Source organism: Triturus cristatus, chromosome 9, assembly GCF_964204655.1.
Source record: "Triturus cristatus chromosome 9, aTriCri1.1, whole genome shotgun sequence".
NCBI lineage: Eukaryota > Metazoa > Chordata > Amphibia > Caudata > Salamandridae > Triturus > Triturus cristatus.
Genome location: NC_140592.1, coordinates 330,799,573 through 330,816,826, shown reverse-complemented (window position 1 = coordinate 330,816,826; position 17,254 = coordinate 330,799,573). Strand labels below are relative to the sequence as shown.

General features: G+C 44.5%; 1 protein-coding gene across 2 annotated transcripts in view; it reads right to left on the bottom strand.

The window, feature by feature from the left end:
* Positions 1 to 5,568, bottom strand: part of MST1R (macrophage stimulating 1 receptor) — a 391,011-nt gene extending 385,443 nt beyond the window's left edge. Inside the window, exon 1 of one of the 2 annotated variants that reach the window (XM_085625073.1) lies at positions 5,455 to 5,568. The gene's annotated coding sequence lies outside the window, so the exon portion shown is untranslated. The other variant, XM_085625074.1, reaches the window with a different exon arrangement.
* Between the last annotated feature and the right edge of the window lie 11,686 nt (positions 5,569 to 17,254).

Below are 17,254 nucleotides of genomic sequence, written 5' to 3'. Positions count from 1 at the left end.
CATATTATTAAAATATATATTTACAAAGCACTAGTTTTATCTTTAATCAAACAATTTTACAGATTTTGCAGCAGCCTCTCTTATACTGAGTGCAATACATTTTGAAAATAATGACTTACATATTCACAGTGCTTTCTGTCATAGGCTGGGACCTCGTAGCACAATGAACACACAAGTCACTATTATCCAGTGCGCCAATCAGGATTGCATTTTCTGGCTCTTTGGTTACACTCGCAGACAATTGCAGTGACAACATTAACCAATTGAGGTTTCATAATATAAAAGAGTGTATTTTCCACTGATTGGTTTAACCTGCATGCATTATTTATTGAGGGTTGTGCGTTATTTTATATGCAGTAACTGAAGGTGAAAAACCAACAAAATAGTTGGAGAATATTTTGCTCTTTTCAGCCGTGTCTTTGACACCACCGCAAATGCACCCATGCTCACAGTTCCAATATGTTGTATGGACTTCTTCCACTGGTTTTGAACTACATAGTCAAGAAAAGCTGAATGTCTCATACCAGGCATAAGGCAACCCAAGAGTTCTGTGGTATTTGAAACACCTCTGTGCCCTGCAGCAGGACTTCTGCAGTTATAGCATGGTGTTGGAGTGTTGATTTATTCATTAAGGTTGATAGTGCTACAACCCTGCCCGTTATTACTGCCCACTAGTGTGTCATTGAGCTAAACCGAACTTGGTTTAGGGGCCAACTTTTACCCCAATCTCACATCTACACGCTTTTAGACAAGGGACAGTTGAAAAAGACAGTTGTTTTCTAGTGAGATCTAACTATTCTCACCCCAATCAAGAGTAAAGCTGCCATTCCTTTCCTCCTCCCACCCTAGTTAAGCCTGATAGGCTCAACCAATGAGGAGCCGGCACAGATCTAAACTTTCCTACACATTTAGGGGCATATTTATGAAGCTTTCACGCAGCGCGGCAAGCCACTTCACTGCGTGAAAGGCTAGGTATGCGCCGTATTTAACATAATGCAACACAGTCCTGCCCTTTCCTTGTGCTATCGCCATTTTAGGTGTCTAGCCCCAACGCAGGCACCCTTGCACTGTGGTGCAAGGGTGCCTGCATTGCAGGCAGGATTGTTTTTGTTCTGGAAGGGACACATTCACGCACAAATGCAATCCTCTCAGGCTTTTTCCTCTTTCTATGTGTGTTGCAGAATCAGCACACATAGAAAGAGGAACTAGCGTTTGCAATGCAACAGGTGTCGCATTTACGAGAGTTTGAGCTATTGTCATTGTAAATGACAATGCCTTTTATTTATGTTTTAGTTTTAAAACAGATAAATAAAAGGCATTGTCATTTACAATGCCAATAGCTTAAACTCTTGCAAATGCGAGACCCATTGCATTGCAAATGCGTGTTAGCCCCTGTGCTATAAAAACGTTAAAAAAACATTACGAGAGAGCGTGTCTTGCCTGCAACAGCAGGCAGGACAAAGCTATTTTAGAAAATAGTGCTTGGAGGCTGTAATTAAAGCCTAACAAGTAACAACACACATAACAGGGGGTGTCGCCATGGGAGGTTACAAAATGAGACAAGGCAGTACTAAAGAGGGACTAGTAAGCCTATTGACCAATGACCAGCCACAGTTTACAGTGGACAATGACACAAGCCAATGAAAAATATGGGCGGAGCTTCAAGTCCCTACCTGAATACAGCATGCATCGCAGAGCAGCACATGCGCTGCCCAGGCTCACCCAAAAAAAACGGGGAGAAATAAAGATATTTCTACTCGTTACGCCTTCTATGGGGAGGCTTAGCATTTTGACACATTCCCAGGTGTACCAGTGTTGGTACATCTTGAAATGCTCCAAAATCAATGGAAACACACCCGCTCCACCCATAGAGCTCCTCCCTGGGGCAGTGTAACGCAATGCAGCGATTTGCACTGTGTTGTGTTACTCTGGATTTATCAGGCCATGCAGGGCCACACAAGGTGGTCTTGCATTGTTTGATAAATCCAGCTTAGGTTTTGCATCGCCATAGGGCCCACTTGCCTGGCGCAAGGGCGGTACAAAACCTTCATTAATATGCCCCTAAATAACTGAACACAAAGAACCTTGGGTGTTAAATGGAATCTAGAAGGATGTAAACCTCTAGTCTCTGAAATACACAATGAGTAACCCTAAACTCAAATCGTGGCTTCCCCACTGCACCAAATTGTGAGATCCATGGCCAATCGCTTTACTTCACTACATACATTTTCCTTACCCATTCAGTTTGACAGCGCGACATAAGTCAGGGAAGGATCTAACCACATAAAAGAATACCTGGAATGTGGTTATAAAATAATCCTGCTTTGCGTTTAATAACATTGTAGGCTATTTAAATAGAGAAACTGACACATTTTGAGTTGCTCGTGGCAACCGCGTTAGACCAGGGGTATGCTTGAATGTTTCATGGTTAAAAAAAATATTATTCTCAATAAATGTTACCGTATGCATTTGTACTTTATTGTGACAGAGAAATGTTGATTTTTTTTTTAATTTTAAGTCTTTATATTTCTTTATGACATCTTATGTCATATTTACGTCTTTTAATGGCTCGGCTCGTGCTCTGGCTCTTAGAGCCAAGCCAGGCCCCTGGCTCAGTTCTCTCCAACTCTGACCCCCACCTCACTCCCACTCCAAGAAATGTAGGGCCATATTATCATGGAACGGCGATAACATTATCGCCGCTTTAGCGGCAGGAAACTGCCGCTAAAGCAGCGATAATGGACTTGATAATATGCCCATGAGAATTCCCATAGAAGCCCAGGTTCTGGTGTGAACCTGGGCTTCTATGGGAATTCACAAGGGCATATTATCAAGCCCATTATCGCCGCTTTAGTGGCAGTTTCCTGCCGCTAAAGCGGAGATAATGTTATCGCCGTTCCTTGATAATATGGCCCCCAGTGCATGGGCGTCCGCAGAAATTTTTCCAGGGGGGGCTAACCTGGCAAATGAAGGGGCGTGGCTAATGTTAACCAATAGGGTCGGGGCTAAAATGGCAGACAATCAGGATCGGGTAATGCTCAGGCCAAGCTAAGTAAAACAAGCATTGACATAGCCAATAGGTCTCGCCTTTGGGGACCTTTCTAAGTATTTAGTTATTCAGCAGGTCCCAAAGGCGGGACCTATTGGCTATGCCAATGCTTGTTGTTATATATGGGCATGTTGAGAGGCTAGGGGACTGGGTCTCGATGTCGGGTTGGGAGCACAGCAATGACCTACTCAATTTAAATGCGTAGGTAATAAAACCGGAGGCGTGAAATGAAAGGTTCACTACCAGGAATAACAGGAAGGTAGAAAGTTAGGCTGGTTAGAAAGGTAAGGAGGAGTAGAGGTAGGCTTGGTGGTGAGGGGAGAAACAGATGCATGCTAGGAGAGCGCTGTGAGGGAGGGAGGCGAAATGGGAAGAGGCACTGAAAGGTGGTTCGGGTAAAGACAGTAGTTTTTTTTTTTTGCATCTTTTATATAGCGCGAACTCGACCCGAAGGTATTGGAGCGCTGTACATGAGCACCGTATTTACATTACATATTCAGGCACGGGGAGATTAAGTGATTTGTCCAGAATCACAGGATGTGGACGTGACCCCGAGGCTTGAACCCTGGTTTCCAGCACCAAAGTCGGCAGTCTAGCCGACGGACCACATCCTCTCCCCGTAGTGAGGCAAACTGAAGGGTAGCAAGGGCTGAAGGGTAGAAAAAGAAGTGAGTTGTAGAAGAAAAAGATTCAGGAGCAGAGACAGGTAAATCAAAGATGGAGAGGGGAGAATAACGCAGTCGTAGAACGTGAGAGGGCCAGGTAGAGAGAGGGTGAGGTGTGTCAGAGACAGGTAGAGACAGCTGAGGAAGAGGGAATAATAAAGACTGAGGTAGACAGGTGAGGTAGAGAGGTGCGTTGATATAAAGGAAGTGCAGAGATGTGTCAGAGAGATGTTACTGAAGAGGAAAAGAAGTAGAGGTATTGAGAAAGGAGTAAGGTACTAAAAGAAGTAAGCGGGTGAACAGAGGTAGAACGAGTGAAAGGGGAAAGAACACGTAGAAGATGAACGGCAGGGTTAAGTGAGCGATCAGGCAGTGAGGGTGAGGAGTGTAAAACAGAGGGATATGTGGCAGTGAGCGTGAGGTGTGGGGTACAGAGGGATATGTTGTGGCACTGAGCGTGAGGTATGGGGTACAGAGGGATATAAGGCAGTGAGCGAGAGGTGTGGGGTACAGAGGGATATGTTGTGGCAGTGAGCGCGAGTTGTGGGGTACAGAGGGATATAAGGCAGTGAGCACAAGGTGTGGGGTACAGAGGGATATGTTGTGGCAGTGAGCGTGAGGTGTGGGGTACAGAGGGATACAAGGCAGTGAGCGCAAGGTGTGGGGTACAGAGGGATATAAGGCAGTGAGCGAGAGGTGTGGGGTACAGAGGGATATGTTGTGGCAGTGAGCGCGAGGTGTGGGGTACAGAGGGATATGTTGTGGCAGTGAGTGCGAGGTGTGGGGTACAGAGGGATATAAGGCAGTGAGCGAGAGGTGTGGGGTACAGAGGGATATAAGGCAGTGAGCGAGAGGTGTGGGGTACAGAGGGATATGTTGTGGCAGTGAGCGCGAGGTGTGGGGTACAGAGGGATATGTTGTGGCAGTGAGCGAGAGGTGTGGGGTACAGAGGGATTTTAGGCAGTGAGCGCGGGGAGTGGGGTACAGAGGGATATAAGGCAGTGAAACACAGGGTTGGGACGTCCTGCCAGCCATGATAGGGTGCATACTGGCAGATAGGTATGTTAGTGACACGAGACTGTGTACGTTTTAGTGGGATCTGAAATCCGGGCTATGCTGCAACCTCAATTTTTGACTTGGGAGGATAATTCATCGACCCCCCTCCCCCGAACTTCATTCAGAAGACCCCTAGCTCTCAGGCTACACAGTGTTAAAAGGAGGTCTTGGTGTGCAGACCTAGTTTGCCACTTCCCCTTAGGATGCAGCCTGCACTTTCACCTATGGCTGATTAAGGAAAGGACTGCACGAACCAGAATGCCATTGAGCACGAGTTTGAAGGGGGTGGGTGTATTTCCGCACCACCTCTAGCAGTGGTGATGTCAAGTGGCACTCGAGGCAGAGCCTGTTCCATTTCATGGTCTTAGGGAGAAAAACCCGATCATGGCACACACAACACTGTGAGCAAGCGCCCCTCCTTGCCTCCCCTGCGGACGCCCATGCCCCAGTGTCCTTACGCTGTTGTGGGCATAGCGAAGGATGGGAGTTTTGTATTTTTTTCCGTATTTGCCTCGGACGGTAGTCGTGCACTCTAGGGGGCCACAGTACGTATCTTCGCGGGGGACAGACACACAGCTCACCAGGTCGTCTGCACTAGGCCGGGTGGTGGAAGGAGGTAGAAACGGGCCAGGTTCCGTAGCCTCGCCCGCCCCACTTACATCTGATAAGGCTAACCTTCCTCACCCTTCGCTCTCCTGCGCTCTCTCCCCTTGAGGCCTGACGCATTCCTGCTGTAGGCGTGGGCCCGACTTGAAGCCGCGCCCTCCTTCCAGTCTCCCCCGAGGCACCTCCTGCAGTTTCGGCCAAGGATATGCGGCTTGAGGTTCAATATATACGGGAGAGGATGTGGTCCGTCGGCTAGACCGCCTACCTTGGTGCTGGAAACCAGGGTTCGAGCGTCGGGGTCGCGTCCACATCCTGTAAATCTGAGCAAACCACTTAATCTCCCGGTGCCTGAATATGCAATGTAAATACGGTGCTCATGTACAGCGCTACCAATACCTTCGGGTCGAGTTCGCGCTATATAAAAGATGCAAAAAATAAAAATATTGTTTCCAGGTTAAGATAACCTAATCGACGTTTTGTGTTGTCGTTCACGTCAGCAAAACAAATCTCCAAACTTGCAAACGAGACTTTGGGTCAGAATGGGTCCGATTCCGAAAAAAGTTGCAAATCTTCACCCGGGCTAGTGCTGTGATAGGCGCAGGTTTACTACTTTTAGAATGTGTAAGCATTCCCAGTAGTACGCATGGAAAGTTACTCCAGGTGAATCACTGGGAATGCCATGTGAGGGAGTTGCTGTGCCCCATTTCCCTGACTGCATAATTGTACACTGTGTACTATTTATTATTCACTGGGCAAATGCTGCCAGCTGGCAAATGCACGTTTCTTATTTCCGCTTTTTTTTCTCTTAATTGGAAAATTATTTTTCTCTTTTGAAATAACCCTGTTGCCTACACACATCTCCAGTTCTCTTGCTTACCTGGATGCCTCTTGTTTAAATAAAACTCTAATTTTTTCCAGGGTGTGAAGGGGTCACATCCGAGTTTCAAGGTCAAAGCTTATACATTTTCATGGTCAGACCATATGGCAATCGGCCCACTTCCCTAACCAACCCTTGTGCGTCGTTTACTACCGCAGATTTTTCCTCACTTGTGGCCGAGAAATCTGAATAAGTAAAAATATGTACACCCTTCAGGGTTTCAGACAGGCGTAAGTGATGCTGTTTTTGGCAGTAAACATACTCTTATGGCCGAAAATAGGTTTGTGATTCTGGTCCATATTGTCTGCGCTCTCAAGTTGTCCCCTGTAGTGGGTAAGAAGCGCTTTCAATCATTGAGATTAATTTATGTTCTGTTATTAGCTGTACAGCGTTGCCAGTTGGTAATTATAGTTAGGACCTAGTTTCCATAGGAAGAGGGTTTTTTGTTTTGCCAATAACTTTGGCTCCATTTGATGAATCCTCACAAAATTTCAAAACTAGTTGCACACTAACTTCAGCTGTATATTTATGGATACAAAGGCTCTGAGAACCCTCTCGATCTCATGCTGAGATCTGATTGGCTGCCAACACTTCAAACCAGGAAGTTTGCTAGCCATCTTGGGACTCAGGACTCAGCTTGAGCCGAGTCCTACAAAAAAAGGGGGCAAGGTAGGAATACCTTGACCCCTAGGCCTCTTTGGTAGTCCTGCAGGGCAAAAAAAGAATTCTGCGGAGCTTCTGCCCCCCCCAAAAAAAGCACCGGCTCCCACGGTCCTGTGAAGTCGAGCCCCCGGTGGGCCAGGTCCTGGGGGAATGAGCACTTAAGTAAAGGAGGGGTGCACACGGGGCCCTCCTCCTATGACTTATTATAAGGCCCAGGGCACTTTCAAATATGTGTGTGGGCGGGCCAGCTGAGCCAGCCGGACCCTGGGGACCCGCCACCTCCCCAGGGCAAGTGAAGTTAAGTTAATGCAGGGGTGGCCCGAGTGGCCACCCCAACACCCCTGGGAGCCACCTCCCGGGGCAAAATATAAAATCAATGCGGGGAGCACACACAGACCCCCCTACATCCCTGGGTCAATTTATTGAATTTAGGAGAGGGACCCACCACCCTGCAGCCATAGGAACCACCACCTCCCTGGGGCTGAAAAAAAAATGTAGGGGATCCGTCGCGGTTCAACGGCCCCAGGGACAGCCACCTCCCCGGGGCAAAGATTTAAGATGAAGATGAAAACATTGCTCTGACAAACAGGGTGTTGCCTTTCAGTAGCCCCCCTGTCGGTGACAGCAACACCGGCTCTTGCAGGAAGGGTGGAGACGGAAGGGACCGCAGGGGTCTTGAGGCTCCCCTCTCAGTCCCCAACACAGGTTACTGGGTACCCTAGGGGCACCCAGAAATAAGAGGCTTGGCCCTGGCGGATAGTGTCCCAGGGCCAAAATCAACCAGGGAGTGGGGCTGCATGGCCCCACTCCCCATAGTGTAATGATCGGGCCACGTGGGATGGGTCCCCTGGGCCGTAAATGGCCCGGGGATTGGGGCCGCACTCCCCTAATAAAAAACACGCCTTCTGGTGCACTGCTGGTTAGGGGATGAAGACCCCTTAGATGCTGAGGGCCCTTGGAAGCCAACAACCCCTCCTGTTATGTCCAGTAAGTCCCACACACTGGGATTTCTGAGAGGTTGTCAGTGGCCTGCACCATTTCTCCACCACTCTACAAACACACCTCCTGGTGTGCTAGTTGTTGGGAGATGAAGTCCCTTTGGATGCTGAGGGTCCTTGGGGGCCATGAAGCCCTTCTGTTACCCCAGCAGTAAGTCCCACACAGCAGGATTGCTGACAGTTGGTCGGAGGCCCTCTCCTCTTTCTCCATCACTCTGCAAATGCGCCTAGTCGTTAAAAACTCATAGAAATTCATTTAAAAACCCAAAGGTTACAGGGAAGTTACAGTTAGGAAATATATATTTTTTAAAAACGCAGAAATTCACTGAACAAAACAAAAGTTACATGGGTATTATAGTTAGGAAACAGAACTATAAAAACCATAGAAATTTACTGAAAAAAACAAAGTTACAGGGACGTTATAGTTAGGCTCAGATTTCACTGTTGCCTGAGCTAAATATAATTTACGCCCCAGCAATGCACTGCTGATGACCTCACATATTACATCACTCATCACATGGTCAGTGACATCACTGATGACATGACTGACGACATCTCAAATGACATAACTGATGACACTCAAATGACATCACTGCTGACATCATCCACAGAACCACTCACAACACATACAACCTCTTGTATGCCCACTCACACACCCACACAACGACTCACATACCCATCCACAGAGCCATACAGGTACTCACACACCCACTCACATCGTGTATGAATAAAATCTGAGCATGATTATAACGTCCCTATAACCTTTGTGTTTTTTTAGTGAAAATATATATATATCCACAACACATTGTTCACGCAGAAATCCGAGCCGCTTTCAATGGCGGGCCATGACGGGGTCGCGAACCCCAAACATCCCAGACAATCGTTTACCCAATCTCCAAAAAACGATGTCACGGCCACGAAATCTTCTTTTCAGCGTGTTTTTATTCTTAAAGCCAAGTCACTCTACGCGTTTCGGAGTCGCACCTCCTTGTTCACGAGATTAGGTAAACGATTGTCTGGGAGATATATATATATATATACATGTATATGTGTATATATATATATATATATTCACTGAAAAAACCATAGGTTTCACACATGTTATAGTTAGCGGAAATTTTACTGATAAAAAACCAATGAAATTCCCCCGTTATAGTTAGTGCAGGCAACTATAACTCACGCGACAGCAATCCTCTGCTGATGCTAATACTGTATTTAGACACTTATTTGCCCATGTCTTCTTCCATACATTTTTAGCTATACATATATTACAAATATTTTTTTTTCATAAAGACACATATGTCATCAGCAGAGGATTGCGGTCGCGTGAGTTATAGTTGCCTGCACTAACTATAACGGGGGAATTTCATTGGTTTTTTATCAGTAAAATTTCCGCTAACTATAACGTGTGAAACCTATGGTTTTTTCAGTGAATTTGCAAGGTTTTTTAAATGCTAATTCCTAACTATAACGTGTGTGAAACCTATGGTTTTTTCAGTGAATTTGTACGGTTTTTTAAATGCTAAGTTACTTTACGCCATTCGTGGCGTGCGCGCCCACTTAACGCAGTTCGTTCCGTGCGCGCACGGTGCGCTTCGCGCACCGTGCGCGCACAGTGAGCACGCGGTGCGCTTCGCGCACCGCGCGCCCACTTTACGCAGTTAGTGCCGTGCACGCACGGTGGGCCACGTTACGCTAGATGGGCCATGTACGCACGATGCGCTTCGCGCACAGTGCGCACATGGAGGACATATGATGCACTTCGTTTTGAAAGGTAATATTTTAATTTTTCGTATATGTTATAAGCCATGCACAAATGGTGCCCTTCGGGCACCATTTGCACACGGGGTGGAGAGAGTGTGGATAATTTTTTTTTTTATTATTATTTTTTTAAATATTTTAGTTTAACTCAACTTTAATAAGCCATGCACAATTGGTGACCTTCGGGCACCAATTGCACACGGGGTGGGGAGAGTGTGGATATTTTTTTTATTTTTATAATTTTTTACCGTACGCGTACGGTAAGCGTAATCGGCGAAATTAGCGAAAAAATAAAAATTCCGTTTTTGGCCTTGGGGGATCTTTGGGGACTCCCTCAACATTGCTATGTGTGTGGGAGCTGTCTAAACAGCCCCTTTACATGTTTTTGGGCTTAATATTTTAAACATCACTCTCAGTGCGAGAGAGAAAATGGCGGCCGCCGCTTCCTGGTTTCGGCCGATTCGAATGTTTACTAAGATCTAAGAGCCAATCAGAATCGCGCTCGCGCACGCCACCGTACGCGTACGGTAAGCGTACCGTAAGCGCACCGTAAACTGGCTCAGATATATATATTGATTTAAAGGCTATTTTCTCAGAATCTACTGAACAGATTTACACCAAACCTACAAAAGGCACTTCCTTGACCTGAGGACTACCTCTCTGCCAAATTTCTAGTAATTCTGTTCAGCCGTTCGGGCTGTAGCCCTGTCTAAAGGTCCTATGGAAAAATGCATGGGAAAAACACGTTTTGGGACCCCCCTTTTATCTCAGCCCCCGCTTGACGAATCCCCCCGAGACTTTCAGGGAAGGAGCGGAGCGTAGCGCCCCACCTATTTTGAAAAATTCGCGAGGATTCGTCGACCGGCGCCAAAGTTATTCAAAATAGAATGTTGCGGATTTCCTATGGAAACGTGGTCCTAACTATAACTACCTACTGGTGACCGCCAGTAGGTAATATATATATATATAACAACACTCCGTCTCGTAAACTGAAGATCTCTCCTCAAGAAACAGAAGCAAACCCAAGGTGCGGTGAAAAGAATTCCAATTATTTATTTAAATATAATGGACACCATCTCTGCCATTACGCGTTTCAGCCCGTTACAGGCCTTGGTCACATGATGCGCAACACAACGGATCCACCTTTTAAATATGCTTAGAGTAAGTCACATGCACAAATGGGGATAAATCATGGAAATAGAAGTTTACGTAACGCATACATTGTTAGTCTGTCTTCACCAAACAATGCCCATCACATTTAGCAATAGCTTGTTAAATACATCGTATTTACAATTAAAATACTGCATTTCATCACAAAACCGCTAATTGCTAGTTCCTTCATTTAAAAAAATAAATAATGATATTATAATTTTAAGCAATTTTAAAAACACACAAATGGCATGTTTTCAACAATGTTTAAACAGAAAAAGAAAAAGACAGGATTGGTAGGTCCTAGTCATATTCTATAGACAGGACTTATTGCCTATTTTCATTTTGCTTAATACAGCCCATGTGGGCCCTTCCAATGAAACCCCCTATTATTTTGTAGTAAAGTGACTGTGCAAATTGTGCAAATTCATGCAAGTACATATATCTATTACTCAGGGCCACACCAGTGACACCTATTTATAAATAGATATACATTGCCAAATTTATGAAAATTCTAACATCTATTCTCTATAAAAGCATTAACCCATTGTGCAAAAAAGTGTGTATATAAAAAATATCTTTCACATTAAAATTTAGTGCAATCTTACGAGACAGGGAAATAGCAGCATACCTCTAGAATTAATTGAAACTGTATGTTGCTGTTCTCCTCAACTGTTAAATATCCCGATTACAAGTGAGTATGAAAATCTTCACTTGAATTCAATCCTCTAGGATTCTTACTGTCCAACTCTAGGATATATTCCGTTTCCAATCTCCTTAATAAGACCTCCCGGTTCCCTCCCCTTCTTTGTATGGGAATTGAGTCTACCACCCAGTAGTTGAAGGCCTCCAGCTTACTGGCATGGTGCTCCTTAAAATGACGTGCCACCGGGTAGGTCAAATCCTTGTTAGTGATTGCTCGCATATGCTGGAGTACCCGCTTGTGAACCTGCAGCCTGGTACTGCCAACATACCGCAGGCCACAGGGGCACTCCAGCACATACACCGCAAAATCTGTTTTACAGTTGAGGTATTTGGAGATAGGAACAGGTTCAGGAAGGAATGGAGTCAGATATGTTTTTCGATTTACTCCATATCTGCAGGCTTTGCATACATTGCAACGATAGAACCCTTTCCTTGCCGATAACCATGATTTAGATTGGGTCAATTCAGGGCTACTACTTACGAGCACATTGCTCATTGAGCGTGCTTTTCTGAAAGCTATCCTTGGTTTCTTGGATAAAGAATTACCCAACACTGGGTCCGCACGGACCAGTGACCAGTTGTTGTTAATAATTTTACGTACTGCTCCATGCTGTGTACTGAAGGTCAAAATGATCTGTGTGTCCTCAGTGTTAGTGACTGTTTGATCATGTGGTGGGGCTACCTTGGGTGTCAGTGCCATAGTTCTAGTGATGTTGTTAACTTTTGACACAGCCCTTGAGAGTATAGATTCTGCATAACCTCTCTCTCTGAAGCGTTCCCTGCATTCATTTTGGGCTTTAAGAAAATCAGCTTCTGTACTGCAGATACGACGCATCCTTAGCATCTCACCGAAGGGTATACTATTAATTAGGTGTTGTGGGTGGTGGCTTAGTGCATGTAACACCGTATTTCCCGCAGTGTCTTTCCTGTGTAGTCTAGTTTGTAGTTGGTTGTTACAAACAAATATTTCTACATCCAGAAAAAAGACTGATCTATTGCTGATTTGAAAAGTGAACTGCAGGTTCAAATCATTGATGTTAATTGCTTCAAGAAATTGTTTGGCACTGAATTCATCCCCTCGCCACACCAAAAACAAATCATCAATAAATCTATACCAGCAAGTGATGTTCGACTCTATGGTAGCGCGGTGTTCGGCCATGAGGACCATTTCCTCCCAGTAACCCATGTGTAAACATGCGTAACTGGGAGAAAAACAAGCCCCCATGGCCACACCACGCGTTTGCTGGTATACCTGATGCTGAAACAGAAAAAAATTGTTCTCCAAACACATGGATATCATGGTGAGCAACATTTTGTTGTGAGAGTACATTCCCATAGATCTTCGATTGAGATAATATTCACATGCCCTGACCCCATCCAAGTTATGTATACTTGTATAGAGGGATGTAACATCCATGGAACTAAGTAACATGTCAGAACTCCATGGGACTTCGACCAACTTTCTCAAAAAGTCCCCAGTGTCCTGTATGTACGATGGGAGACTTTTCATATGTTCCTGGAGAAAGTGATCCACATACTTGGAGATGTTTTCCAACAAACTCCCCCTGGCTGAAATAATCGGCCTGCCAGGAGGCTTGTCCATTCTTTTATGAATTTTCGGGATGAAATAGATAACTGGTGTAATAGGATGGTCTACTTTAAGGAATTTAAATTCATCCAGGCTAACAGTTTGTTGTAGCAGTCCTGTCGTGCTGCACTCATCATCTGAGGCGTGCTCAATTTGTAGCAGTTGCGGTTATTAAGATGAACAAGGGCTTCTTCCATGTACTGGTTCCTGGGCCATAGCACCACATTCCCACCCTTGTCCGATTGCCGCACTATGATGTTGTAATTCGTTTTTAATTTCTGCATGAGCTGGACATACTGGTTATCCTGTTTGCTGTATTTCTTTGGTGTCCTTGCCGTCAAAGAGTACAGATTCTTCAGGTCCGCTGTAACCTTTTCATTGAATGAGTCAAAATTATCCTTCAACATGAGGGGATAAAAAGTGGATTTGGGTTTGAAAGGAGTTTTTTTCATTGGTTGATTCAGTGGTGTACAGCTTACTTCATCCAAAACTCCTATTTGCTCATTATGGAGCTGCTGTAAATCCCTAATTAAATCCACATCGCCAGCAACAAGATTGTTGTGAGAATCTTCTCCATCAACCAAACCCTGAGAGTGTACCTCTGATGTATTTCTGGGACCTTGGAGGGCAAAGAATTTGCGCAGCTTGAGTTTGCGCACAAATTTATAAATGTCAATCCTTGTCTCTGCATATTTAAAATCTACCTTGGGGCTGTATGTTAACCCCAATGCAAGGATATTAGTCTCCTCCTGTGTCAAATTAATATCGGTTAGATTGACTACAGTCTTGTTCATGGCTGAACCGGAGTTTGTTATCTCCGTTTCCATCCTCTGTTTGATTTCTTGTTGTTGCCATCGTTTGCGTTTGTGATTTTGCCGGCGCCTCGCCCTGCGCTTTTTATTCTTCCTGTATCTGCCACTTGCGTAGTTGAAGCTGCAGGGGCTCGGGGTCTTAGGGTTTGTTTCCGATCCTGTCGCATGCAACTGATTTCTTGAGCAAGCGACGCTCTTTGAAACCCCAATCCCGGATTTGTTTATATATATTTTTTTTTGTTCTAACTTTTGCCAAAAAGTTTGACGGACCTAGGAGAAAGTTAAATCAGCAAGGCGCAAACAGAAGTGAAAATATAGATACTTCAGAATCTGAAGTGGAGACTTCGGAAGGCGAACAAAGTACAACTCCGGCAGAACCAAGCAGAAATGTAGAACCTCCTCCTCCTCCTTTTTTTCAGGAGTATCAGTTAATGAGAGAGACCCGCCAACGACCAACACCGAGAACCCACCCTCCCCAACAGACACTGCCACGAAACAAAAGAAACGAAAAACCAGGAGGGGCAACAAAGGCAGGGGGAGATACTCTAACCCCGAGGGTAACACGCAGCAGAGGGAAGAAGGGGAAATGGTAAGTCAACCCATGAACGAGATGATGGTAATCAATCTATCTGACAAAATTCTCACACCGGAACAAATTAAGGTCTTACAGCTGGGCCCCACTTTTTGCCCGACCTCAGGCTTTGATTACGCACGCACCAGAATTGATCTATTTAGGTATATTAGAAAGTTGAAATTCCAGAAAATATACCTGCTGCATCCAATAATCGGAAGCTCAACAACAACACAGGATATGGTGGTCGGCGAATCAGATGTCTTGATAGGTCACGACCTAGAAACTCTCCTGACGATGCAACAACTGGGTTCCTCACCGCCATCCACTCAATCTGGGGAACATCACACAGATGAATGTTTAGCGGAAGCTGGAATCAACCAAATAGGGGGATACAGCAACTTTAAAATGAAATCTCGAGCAGTCCCGAAGACACCATTTGACACCATAGACGTCTTCAGTGAGGCAGTAATCTTGGATCTGAAAACCTTGGCTAACCGTAAGGACTTCAATGAACGTCGGTATAACATCCCAAGGAAACACTGGGAGGCCCTTAAATCTTTAGAGAAAGATCAAACCATCGAAATTAAACAATCGGATAAAGGGGGAAATATGGTGATTTTCAATAAAGATCAGTATCAAAAAGAAGCGATGCGACAACTCAGTGATAAGGATTGTTATACGCCAATATCAAGAACAGTCTATTTTGAAAGCATCGATGCATATCACAATCTATTGCAACTCTGGAAAAACGATGGCCTATTGAACCAAGATGAATTCCTATTTTTGAAATGTGAAACACCTACGATTCCGACTTTCTACCATCTTCCCAAGGTACATAAAAGTGTGACCAATCCCCCGGGCAGACCCATAGTGGCGTCCATTAACAGTCTTCTAGAAAATACATCGATCTACATAGATTCATTTTTGGCTCCACTTAAAGACTTGGCCTCCTACATTAAGGATACACAAGACTTTTTAAGACTCATTGAAGGAACTGCCTGGGAAGCAGATATGTTACTTATAACCTTGGACATCACCAGTTTATATACTTGTATAGACCATAAGAATGGCATCACTGCCATTTATTGGTTTCTTAACAAAAGACCTATCTAGTATTACCAACATAACAAGATGCTTTTACAAATGATTACTTCCTGTCTTACCAATTACATATTCACCTTTGCAGGACAATTGTACCGCCAACTGCGGGGGACCGCGATGGGAACGTGCTTCGCCCCCAGCTACGCGAACCTTTTCGTGGGCTGGTGGGAGAAGCACGTTGCCTGGGGTGAGGCTAATGATTGTTGGGTGGAGAAAACCGCCTTATGGGCCAGATACATAGATGACCTTTTCATAATTTGGCGTGGTAGCCGCGCCTCGGCTGAGGAATTTGTGGCTTCCTTAAATATGAACAAACTCAATTTGAGATTTACAGGTGAAATTAGCAACATGTCGGTTACATATCTGGATCTTGAGGTATATGTGGATAATGGCATACTTTCTACAAGATTATTTAGGAAGCCAACAGCAGGGAACACTGTGTTACATGCTGATAGCCACCACCCACGCAGTACCATCAAAAATATACCATTTGGGGAATTCCTACGCCTCAAAAGAAACTGTTCAAAAGATCATGAATATGAACAGGTCAAAACCGAAGCCACTAAAAGATTCAGGGAAAGGGGCTATAAGAACTCCGACCTCTCTGTAGAAAAGATCTATTAATTACTAAGAAAGCTACAGAACCAGATGAAGGCCAGGTTAGGATGATAACCAGTTTCAATGAAAAGTCCAGTCAAATAATGCAGATCTTCAAGAAAAACTGGCACATTTTACAAACTTATAACATCCTCAAAAAAAAGTTACCATCACGCCCATTAATAACATACAAACGTAGCCTATCAGTAGGGGACTATCTTATCCATAGTCACTTTGACCCAGTCCTCAGAGTCAGAAATCGGATAGGCTTAGCAGGTTTCTATCCTTGCAACCACTGCAAAGCTTGTAAATTCAGTGAAAAAATCATTACGTATCAAGGCAGACCTGTAATTCAGACTTCACTGTGTATTGCCTTACTTGCCCGTGTTCTAAAAGGTACATAGGAAGTACTATACACCCCACGAAAAAACTTATTCTGGAGCATATGCGGGCAATCACTAACAAGGATCCCGCATATCCGGTTGCCCGACATTTCGAGAAGTATCATCAAAGCAACCGCGACTTATTAAAATTTCACTGTATTGATCAAGTGGGAAAATCAGAAAGAGGAGGTGACAGGGTACGGAAACTCCGCATTCTGGAATCGACTTATATAATTGATCTCCAGACCAAGACCCCAATAGGGCTAAACAATGAAGAGGAATTATGGGTTCATTTATGAGGATTTGAAATCTATTTTGGTGTGGAAGGGTATATCTGTAAATACATTCTGGATACCCTTCTCTGCCTTTCTTTCCTGTTTTTAAATTTTGCTTCCAGCCAAAAATGTTATGAACTCTCTCTCAGCAGTTGGTTTAATGCCCATTCAGGGCTTTATTGTCGTGAACTAGGAGATGACAGATTAGGTAACATGGGTGGGATGTGAATTGGATATTTATCCGCATTGTATAGTAAGAAATTTTTTTTTCTTTATTATATCTTTTCCCCTTATTGCTCTAATCTGGAGAAACATGTAACGTGTTCCTGTTAATTTAGGATATATACATTTGTATGCATGGTAAACGCATGTAAGCTTTAGAAATCATCATTTAC